The sequence below is a fragment of the Hippocampus comes genome, unplaced genomic scaffold (assembly GCF_001891065.2).
Source record: "Hippocampus comes isolate QL1 unplaced genomic scaffold, H_comes_QL1_v1.1 scaffold86, whole genome shotgun sequence".
Classification (NCBI taxonomy): Eukaryota; Metazoa; Chordata; class Actinopteri; order Syngnathiformes; family Syngnathidae; genus Hippocampus; species Hippocampus comes.
Window position 1 is genome coordinate 4740658 of NW_017805882.1, and position 1312 is coordinate 4741969.

A 1312-nucleotide genomic window follows, 5' to 3' on the forward strand; every position below is an offset into this window, starting at 1 on the left:
TGAGCTAGGCTGTTATGTTCCTGTGACCTTTCCTCTGGCTCGGCATCTTCCTGCTGTATATATCTGCACTCCAGCAAACAGATTCAGTAGGAACCAGTTCAAACCGTAGAGTCACACATAGTCACATGAGCTAGAAAGTCGCCACCATCGTGGGTGGGCAACCTTGGCAGTGTAAAGAATAGGAACAATTTTGTACAGATTATCGGTTGACCGTCTGCCGCGTCTTGCAAAAAAAAAACTCTACGGTCGTGTCTCCATTTTTCTGGCTTCTATTAAATAGTTCAATTGACAATATGCGGTCTTCTGGTATTTGCTGTTCATAAAGTATAAAGCTAAAAGGACCAGGTGAAGGGTTCACACAGAACTTTTCATATCTGAGTGAGGCTGGAGCGAAAATCACATTGCATGTCTTGGATCCAAGGATTGACTAAGTCTCCTCTCGAGCACTTTTTCCTCGAGGGAGCCTGAGGACTGTGACGCCCTATCGAGAGAACACACAGTCGGTCAAACTTGAAAAGTGGGACCATCGGATTAAGGTTTTACTGTGACAGAGTCCTCTCCACAGTGCGCAAGAGGAGGTTTATCTAATGTGCCTGTCGCATTACTGACATGCATCAAGCAAGAGACATTTCTGACACAAATCCTCCAAAATGGAACGTGAGCAAACAAAAATGCTCTCACTTAATATTATTCTCAGACATGTTGGCGAATAAGCTTGCACTCTGCATGATGTTTTATTTTTTTGGGACCACTTGTCTGTGAGTAATCTCTTTATACTCACAGATGAGTGTCCTTGAACCGAAATCAGCCCACTGCTCCAGTGTATCATCAAAAGTGCTCTCATGCTTGGTCATTAAACGGGTTGGATGGAGAGGTTACATTGCTGGTGTTTACATGACACATGGCTGTGAAAAGGATAAACCACAATAACCCAGTTGAACGTGCTTGCTTGTCACGTTGCTGGACTATTTAGGAATACGCAGTAGAAGCCCAGAGACATCTAGCTCCCAATGGCCAACCGTCATCACCACAACTCTCTTCTATCGAAATACCTCATGATAAGTTAGGCATTACGGGGAAGGGAGATGATGTCACAAACACTTTTGGTGCCTGCCTTTGATGCTCCCCTTTACTCCTTTTATCACATATGTTTTCACCCCTGTTATTTACTGCTACGGGTTGTGCTTATTTGAGCATCTGTTGATTATCAGTACCAAAATTTCCTGCAGCAACGCATCAAAAATATCTGTATTGAATTTTTGAGCACAGGTTTCCTACTTTGTTGGATGTGCTCCCTCCACACCGTGTTCCG